This window comes from Oncorhynchus tshawytscha, linkage group LG11, assembly GCF_018296145.1.
Source record: "Oncorhynchus tshawytscha isolate Ot180627B linkage group LG11, Otsh_v2.0, whole genome shotgun sequence".
NCBI classification, from domain to species: Eukaryota; Metazoa; Chordata; class Actinopteri; order Salmoniformes; family Salmonidae; genus Oncorhynchus; species Oncorhynchus tshawytscha.
In genome coordinates, this window is record NC_056439.1 from 39,049,151 (window position 1) to 39,058,418 (window position 9,268).

The following is a 9,268-nucleotide window of genomic DNA, read 5'->3' on the forward strand; positions in this document are numbered from 1 at the left end:
TTAAGTTCCCACAGTAGAGTTTAAGTGTTTTACTCACATCTGTCTGATTGTTAATCTCTCCCTTTCGAAGCAGAGCAGAGCCATGCAGAGAAACACAGTTTGTTAAAGTAAACTGCACTGTCACATTAACCTTCTGCATCAACAAACAAAGGCAAGAGAGACTACTAGGTCTGTAGCTGAAGAACTTTACTGTACTGTACAGTTTAGTTCTTCAACTGTGGAAATTAGAGGGAACATGAGCAGCAGAAGTGATACCACAGGGAGAACAATTGCCAATTAAGTCCAACTGAACAGCATGATCAGATGTAAACAATAGCTGCTTGTTGACTAAAGCAGCCAGAGGCAGAGGTCTGTGTTTTTACAGTATCTTAATCCAATTTAACTCATACTGGACCCATTAAGTCTGTTGCTGATAAAAAACAATTTTGTAAAAAGTTTATACCGAGTTAAATCATTTCAGTACTGGCTGTGTTTTTACACTAAAATGTATTGACTTGGCTGTAAAGGAACTGGGCTTGTAGCCAATGATAATGGTATTACACCTATAACCAGACTAGTAAAAGAGAGAACAATCATTCTGAAGTGCAGTCAAGCTTTTGTTTGAGTGTTGCAGTGGCATCAAATCTATAGACCAAGTGTTAACATTGCATTGTTACCAATAAGACACAAATCAAATTTGTTACAGAAACAATGACCTTCGCTGACCTCTATCTCTACCTAAAGTATTAAAGATGCACTATGCAGAAATGGCTCCACAATTTCCTGCTTACTAAAATTGGAATAGTTCGCCTAATTTCAGTTTACGTGACAAAACAAGCAATATACTGTACAGTGTAAAGCAGGAATTCCCAAACTGGGGTACACGCAATGCTGAGGTACACCAAATATAAATGTGATTCACATTTTCAAACAGTCCATTTAAATTTTCCAACGGGGCTATACATTTGGGTGTGTTTTTTTTCTTGCCTGAGTAGCCTCGTTGCACTGCCAAAAATAAAATTAAACCATCTAGTGTTCAGCGAAATAACCACACAAATACTGGTAGCCTAGTCAAATAATTAACATCCAATCACATTAACCGTTACTCTCTTGCGGCAATTCCACTAAAGGTCCATATGTAGCCAAAGGTAGCTGCTGCTCATTCCGTTTGCTCGAAAATGTATAAATGGTTAAAAAAGTAAGGCCCTCGTCCATAGGGACACATACCAGCTCTACTGGTAGTACTGCTACTACCAGCAGTACTACACCTGCACCTGTCGACGACAAGTTGTTCTGCTTCCATAGAGACACATACCAGCTCTACTGGTAGTACTGCTACTACCAGCAGTACTACACCTGCACCTGTCGACGACATGTTGTTCTGCTTCCATAGAGACACATACCAGCTCTACTGGTAGTACTGCTACTACCAGCAGTACTACACCTGCACCTGTCGACGACAAGTTGTTCTGCTTCCATAGGGACACATACCAGCTCTACTGGTAGTACTGCTACTACCAGCAGTACTACACCTGCACCTGTCGACGACAAGTTGTTCTGCTTCCATAGAGACACATACCAGCTCTACTGGTAGTACTGCTACTACCAGCAGTACTACACCTGCACCTGTCGACGACATGTTGTTCTGCTTCCATAGGGACACATACCAGCTCTACTGGTAGTACTGCTACTACCAGCAGTATTACAAAGTTGTTCTGCTTCCACGAGCACATCCAATGCTAGCATCAGTAATTCTACATTTGTAGTTAGCCCAGCTAGCATGGACATGACAATTGTGAATCTGATACAGCTGAAGAGCTACTGCCCCCTTACCTGGGAAAGCACCGAACAATAGACAGGGACGTTGGACCATCGAAGAGGCGCAAATATGATGAGAACTACATTGATTTGGGGTTCACTTATACTGGGAGTAATGCCTTTCCTCAGCCACAGTGTGTTATTTGTGTAAAAGGACTATCTATCAACTCGATGAAACCTTCACACTTGCACAGACATTTAGAAACAAAACATGCCAATTTGAACTATAAGTCACCTGAGTTTTTTGAGTGAGAATTAAGATGACTTTCGAGCAGTAAGTCATGTATAAAAGCAATAGATACCGTTAATAAGAAGGGGATTAGAAGCATCTTATATGGTGAGCTACCGAGTGACTCGGACAGGCAAACCCCATACTATTGTGGAGGACTTAATTCTTCCTGCTGCCATGGATATGGCTGGGACAATGCTGGGGGAAAAGGCCAAAAAAACTATACAGACAATGTCTTCATCAAACAACACTGTTTTACAACACATCAGTGACATGGCATGAGATGTTTTGAAACAATTACTGCTTCGCATACAAGCCAGTAAATTCTATGCATTACAGCTGGATGAGTCAATAGATGTGGCGGGCCTTAATGCCTTTTTCATTGGCAAGATAAGCAAATTTAGGGATGACATGCCAGCAACAAACGCTGACACTACACATCCAAGTATATCGGACCAAATTATGAAAGACAAGAATTGTACTTTGAATCCGTAAAGTCAGTGTGGAAGAGGTGAAAAAAAGATTGTTGTCTATCAACAATGACAAGCCACCAGGGTCTGACAATATAGATGGAAAATTACGGAGGATAATAGCAGACGATATTGCCACTACTGTTTGCCACATCTTCAATTTAAACCTACTAGAGAGTGTGTGCCTTCAGGCCTGGAGGGAAGATAAAGTCATTCCGCTACCCAAGAATAGTAAAGCCCATTTACTGGCTCAAATAGAAGACCAATCAGCCGTTTACCAACCCTTAGTAAACTTCTGGAAAAAAATAGTGTTTGACCAGATACAATGCTATTAAACAGTAAACAAATTGACAACAGAATTTCAGCATGCTTATAGGTAAGGACACTCAACAAGCACAGCACTTACACAAATGACTGATGATTGGCTGAGATAAATTGATGATAAAAGGATTGTGGGGGCTGTCTTTTTAGACTTCAGTGCAGCTTTTGACATTATTGATCATAGTCTACTGCTGGAAAACGTATGTGTTTTGGCTTTACACCCCCTGCTATAATGTGGATAAAGAGTTACTTGTCTAACAGATCACATCTAACAGAATCAGGAATTCTCCTGGGTAGCTGTTTAGGCCCCTTGCTTTTTTCAATTTTTACTAACAACATGCCACTGACTTTAAGTAAAGCCAGAGTTTTTATGTATGTGAATGACTCAACACTATAGATGTCAGCTACTACAGCGACTGTATTGACTGCAACACTCAACAAAGAGCTGCAGTTAGTTTCAGAGTGGGCAGCAAGGAATAAGTTAACCCTAAATATTTCTAAAACTAAAAGCATTGTATTTGGAACAAAACACTCATCAAACCCTAAACCTCAACTAAACCTTGTAATAAATAATGTGGAAATTGAGCAAATTGAGATGACTAAATTGCTTGGAGTAACACTAGATTGTAAACTGTCATGGTCAAAACATATTGATGCAGTAGTAGCTAAGATGGGGAGAAGTCTGTCTATAATAAAGCGATGTTCTTAACAACACTGTCAACAAAGCAGGTCCTACATGCCCTAGTTTTGTCACACCTTGACTACTCTTCAGTCGTGTGGTCAGGTGCCACAAAAAAGGACTTAGGAAAATTGCAATTGGCTCAGAACAGGGCAGCATGGCTGGTCCTTAGATGTACACAGAGAGCTAATGTTAATAACATGCTTGTCAATCTCTCCTGGGTGAAAGTGGAGGAGATTGACTTCATCACTACTTTTATTTATGAGAGGTATTGACATGTTGAATGCACCGAGCTGTCTGTCTAAACTTCTGGCACACAGCTCAGACACCCATGCATACCCCACAAGACATGCCACAAGAGGTCTCTTCACAGTCCCCAAGTCCAGAACAGACTATGGGAGGCACATAGTACTACATAGAGCCATGACTACATGGAACTGTATTCTGCATCAACTAACTGACACAAGCAGTAAAATTAGATTTAAAAAACAGATAAAAAAACATCTTATGGAACAGCGGGGACTGTGAACACGCACACACACACACACACACACACACATATATACACGATAACATACACACTATACATACACATGGATTTAGTCATGTAGATATGTGGTAGTGGTGGAGTAGGGGCCTGAGGGCACACAGTGTGTTGTGAAATCTGTGAATGTATTGTAATGTTTTGAAATTGTATAAACTGCCTTTATTTTCCTGCACCCCAGGAAGAATCGCTGCTGATTTTGCATCAGCTAATGGGGATCCATAATAAATACAAAATACAAATACAGCTCCTGGTATATGTCCATTACATTTATGGGGGGTCAATTAAGGAAGACATCCTCTTCAGCAAACCACTGGATACCAGGACAAGAGGAGAGGATATTTTTAAAGTACTGGACAGCTTTGTGACATCAAATGGACTTCGTTGGTCAAGATGTGTTGGTATCTGTACTGATGGCACAAAAGCCATTACAGAGAGACATAGTGGAGTGGTAACACACGTGCAAGCAGTTGCTCCCGACTCCACTTGGGTACACTGCAGCATCCACCGAGAGGCTCTTACTGCCAAGGGAATGTCTGACAGCTTGAAAGATGTTTTGGACACTACAGTTAAAATGGTTAACTTTGTTAAAGCGAGGCCCCTGAACTCTCGTGTATTTTCTGCACTATGTAACAATATGGGCAGCAACCATGTAACGCTTTCACAACATTCAGAACTGTGCTGGTTATCAAGGGGCAAAGTATTTACACGAGCTTAAAGTTTTCTTCACTGACCATCATTGTCTGGCAGCTTGCATGATGATGAGTTTCACACACGACTGGCCTATCTGTGTGATGTTTTTTCTCGCCTGAATGATCTGAATCTAGGATTACAGGGACTCTCCACAACAACATTCAATGTGCGGGACAAAATTGAGTCTATGATTAAGAAGTTGGAGCTCTTCTCTGTCTGCATTAACAAGGACAACACACAGGTCTTTCTGTCATTGTATGATTTTTTGTGTGCAAATGACAATGTCAAATGTAATATAGCGAAGCACCTGAGTGAGCTGGGTGCGCAATTACACAGGTACTTTCCCGAAACGGATGACACAAACAACTGGATTCGTTATCCCTTTCATGTCCTGCCTCCAGTCCACTTACCAATATCTGAACAAGAGAGCCTCATCGAAATTGCAACAAGTGGTTCTGTGAAAATGTAATTTAATCAGAAGCCACTGCCAGATTTCTGGATTGGGCTGCACTCAGAGTATCCTGCCTTGGCAAATCGCGCTGTTAAGACACTGATGCCCTTTGCAACCACATACCTATGTGAGAGTGGATTCTCGGTCCTCACTAGCATGAAAACTAAATACAAGCACAGACTGCGTGTGGAAAATTATTTAAGACTGAGACTCTCTCCAATACAACCCAACATTGCAGAGTTATGTTCATCCTTCAAGCACACCCTTCTCATTAACCTGTGGTGAGTTATTCACAATTTTCGATGAACAAATCAAGTTTTATATGTAAGATGGCTAAACAAAGAGCAAAATTATTCATTATTATTATATTATTATTTGTGCCCTGGTCCTATATGAGCTATTTGTCACTTTCCACGAGCTAGGTTGTGACAAAAACTGTTTAATAAATGCATCGTATAGTGTGTATGGCAGGCTTACAATGATGGCAAAAAAAGAAACATTTGAGAGTGCGCTGACCCTGTTGCTAGAGGGGGTACGTAGCTGGAGGTTGAATGTTTAAAGTGGTATGGGACTATAAAACCTTTGTGAACCACTGATGTAGAGAATCATCGTACCATCCAAACCGCTGTGAAATATCTTTTACATAACAACAAATATTGCATTTTCAGCTGTTTGAAGCTGATGTACAAAACCGAAAGGAAAAGATGCAAAAACAAACGTAAGAACCGAAGCAAAGAAATAGCGCACATTGAACATATCTAACGCTTCTTAGACTTGCTTTCAAGGAGAATGACAGATCTATAACTCACATTTCTATGTGAATTTGGTCAGGTCACCCAAAAACGTACATATTGCAGGTTTAAGTCGAGATGACTAACACAAATGTGAATAAGAGAAGATTGTCCTTATATAATTTTCAATGTCATGGGGCTTTATGATGACGGGCTAAGTGACAAGAAGGGTAATAACACTCTCATCATTATGAAGAGGTCTGATCAAACAGCCTTTATAAATGGCTGTGCAATTAGTATTAAGAACATTACAGATAAGACAGCCTGTTAATGGACGTGGTAATGAGTCAGCTGTGACCTAGGGCGACATGCCATGCACTTACACTCACAGTTACTTAAACTTACACCGGGAGCCTGCAATAAGGGTCACTCACTTAAACCTAGCTGCAGTAATGGTGCCGGCACACACACTTACACACAATTAAGCTATCATGCATGGCCAAATTCATACAGCTCAGTCCCAGGCTCACAAATTTGTCTGCAGCACTCTACTGAAGCCAGACTAATAGAGATGCTGGTAGCATTATGAGAAAGACAGATCGAGAGCGAGAAAACGAGAGAGAGTGAGAGAGAGAAAGAGAGAGAAAGAGAGAAAGAGAGAGAGTGTGTGTAATTGGGGGAAGAGAGATAATGAGGGGTTATAACATTTGGGTTTAACCAGAAATCGTTGCACACACATTGCTACTGCATCAACTCTCATTTATTAATCACACCATTGTCTATAAGACCCAAACAGGAGTCCCACTACTGTCTGGTAACTGAGTCTATCTGCTTAAGAATCTTAAATGATACTCCCTCAAACAACAAGCTACCTACTTTACAGGTCCCAGGAGTTACCGTTTTTCATACAGTAGCTTTTAATTAGGTCCTCTTCCTTTGAAATGAGGCAATTGCCTGCTAGGACAGAGAAATAAAAAATGAAGTACCTGAAATTCTCCATCTCATCTGAATAATTACAGTTTCATTGAAAAGCTGCTAATTTGAAGTCAAAGAGCAGGTGATTGGAAGAGTGATAAATAGTGTCCAGGCAGATTGCCAGCTTTTTGCACAAGCAATTCATGACTTGACACACAGCCACACCCAACCACACACACTCAACCTCTTGATAACTCCCAGCTTGTTTGACTCCAGGTCCACCCACCTCTTCCATTCACTTTATCTCATTACACAGAGCTTGCCCCCTGGCTGTCACTACAGGGATCTGTCAAACCCCTCTCTCTCTCTCTCTCTCTCTCTCTCTCTCTCTCTCTCTCTCTCTCTCTCTCTCTCTCTCTCTCAGCTATATTTCCACACGTTAGAAACGTTTCCATGTTGCGACTATAGCAGACCTCCCTGTTCATCTAGAGAGAAACACAGGATGTTGCCACTTAGTTTCTGCCTCACTGGTGCGCAGCTGGCTGTCATTGAAGAAAGACACGTGGGATACTATCAGCTAAAAATGAAGACAGGCTCATTGGTATGTGGGGTACTTACAACTCTCTTTATGGTACCAATGGTACACCAGGAATTTTACAGCACTTCTTCCCATTGTGTTCAATCACCCAATTTTGCACAATAAAACAGCTTTTTTGTGGGCGTCAATACTTGCACCTGCAAACTGTGAATCCTAACTACTGTCACCTTAGTGACTCATCATCATACCTGACAATAGCAAATATCATACTGTATACATTTTCAATAACCCATCCGCAGCCTAAGTGATGTAACCTAATTCACAAATTCTATGTAATTTAGGGGTGTATACACACACCCCTTATGGGAAAACATCTAGTCTTGCTGCTAGCGATCAGTGGCAAACAAACAAACCTCAGAGTGTGCACTTGTAGATCATTATTGTCCCAGATTGTGTTGTTGAATACTTGGCTTTTCTCAATGTGTCCTCAACACCCAAGCATTACATAACATGTTTACCCAGGTTTTCTTCTCAGCTTCTCACTGAGAGACTGAAACGGACTATTCAAACACTGCTGCCTACCTGCCTCCCTTCCCTAGCTGAGCCAAGCTCTCCTTTGACAGCTTGCAAGGCAAGCGAGTAAAACCACTGCCCACCACCACCACTACCACTGAGTATAGTCTACACGGACAGATAGCAGCAGCACATTGCATGTCTGGCGGCTGCTCACAGGAGTGTGTGTGATCGTGATGCACTGCATTTCAGAGTTTGATGCCTCACAAAAAGGGCTTTTTTTCTGCCTGGAAAGTTCCCATCTCTCACTATCCTAATCCAGGACAAAGTTGTGCACATGCAGCAGCAACCAGGGAGAACAGTGGTGTTGGTGAACAAATTGACACCTGCACTACAATGCAACATCATTCAAATTAGTTTATTTCTAGGAATGATTCAGGGGAAAATGAGTAATTGCTAATAATTCAAAAAGTAATACATTATCTTTCCTAACAAAATCATCTATCAAAATTCCTCAATAATGGATGTGAAATTAGACTGATCAGTCATACAGCAAATTCGAGGTAAGATGCTGAGTCCCACCCATTTCCCAACTGACTTAATCTATGGGTATGCTTAACACGCAAATCCATGAGCTGCCAACATTGCTAACCCAACACACTTAGACTTTTCTAATAGATTATAACTATGACATGTGCATTATTATTAAAAAAACAATTACCTTCTTCAGAACTGACATTCTAGTTAATTCCTCCTCCTCAAATCCTGTTCACATACTGACGTTCCCTGCGAAGTTTAGAGGGTGCGCGCATTCCAAACTAGGCTCACTCTGGTCCTGATGCTGAGCTATTTGATATTCACATCGCGGTGTCCATGCGCTGCTGTCAAACCCTTCTTCACAGCTGGCTTAGTTTGCGCATGTCGATGGAGTTGATGTTACTGGATGCGACCAGAGGGGGAGCTGTTGGTCAGGCTACAAGACAGCCACGGTGTCATGCAGGCAGTTCCTTCAGAGAGGAAGAAGTGAAGCAAGAGGTATGACTGGGCCCAAAATCTGTATTCTCCAGCAGGTGGCGTTTTTTCGTTTTTTTTCGCTCACCAAGCAGATTTTGTATGGAGATCAACGAGTGTTTCAAATTTGGTAATCAAAAAATGTAATGGCTTATTTGCTACGTGAGGCTTATTTGATCGCATACAAGTTTCGTAATGGTTAGGTTGTTAAGAGTGTACTGATATAAGTAGGACACTTGACATTCCGGAAACTCTGAGAAAAAAAACATTTTATATCGGAGTTGTGCCTGTGGTTCGCACGCGTATCTGCCCTCTCATTGGCTAGAATCGTCCCACCTGATCTTGCCTCCTCTCGTTGCCTTCCATTGTTGAAGAC